Here is a 595-nt window from a genome sequence, read left to right as displayed (position 1 = left end):
ATTATCACTATTACTGTTGTTTTAACATATTCAATTGTAGACGTTTCCACTCTTCATCATAACAGCATATATAATAATTAGCTAAAAGCTTAAATCTCGAAAATACTAAGATTTTTTAATACTTTTTAAGGATTATCAAAAATTATACAAATGAACTGAGATTATTATGCTTCATAGTGATAATAATGATAAATGATGCTAAACTATTGATAATGAACAATTATTATGTTTCATAGTGATAATAATGATAAGTGATACTAAACTATTGATCATAAACAACATATAGAGAGAGCATATACAAGAAAACAAGAAGAAAAACAGAACGCTGACATTTTTTTTGATTTTTTAAATTAAAAACGGAAAAGTTTATATTACCGTATATAAAAGTGTGTCTTTATGGGTGTGTGTGTGTAGATGAGTGTATATGGGTATATGTGTGTGTGTGTCTGTACATGAGTGTATGTATGTGTATAATGATAAGTAGTACTAAATTATTGATAAGAATAATTAATGATAAGTGATTATACCATACTTTTCATCCATTATTACTAATATACATCATATGGAGAAAGCATGGATGTGTATGGCGTATGTA

Source organism: Loa loa (assembly GCF_000183805.2).
Source record: "Loa loa unplaced genomic scaffold supercont3.635, whole genome shotgun sequence".
In the NCBI taxonomy this organism is placed as follows: Eukaryota; Metazoa; Nematoda; class Chromadorea; order Rhabditida; family Onchocercidae; genus Loa; species Loa loa.
The sequence above is the reverse complement of the archived record's forward strand: the minus strand, read 5'-3'. Positions refer to the sequence as shown.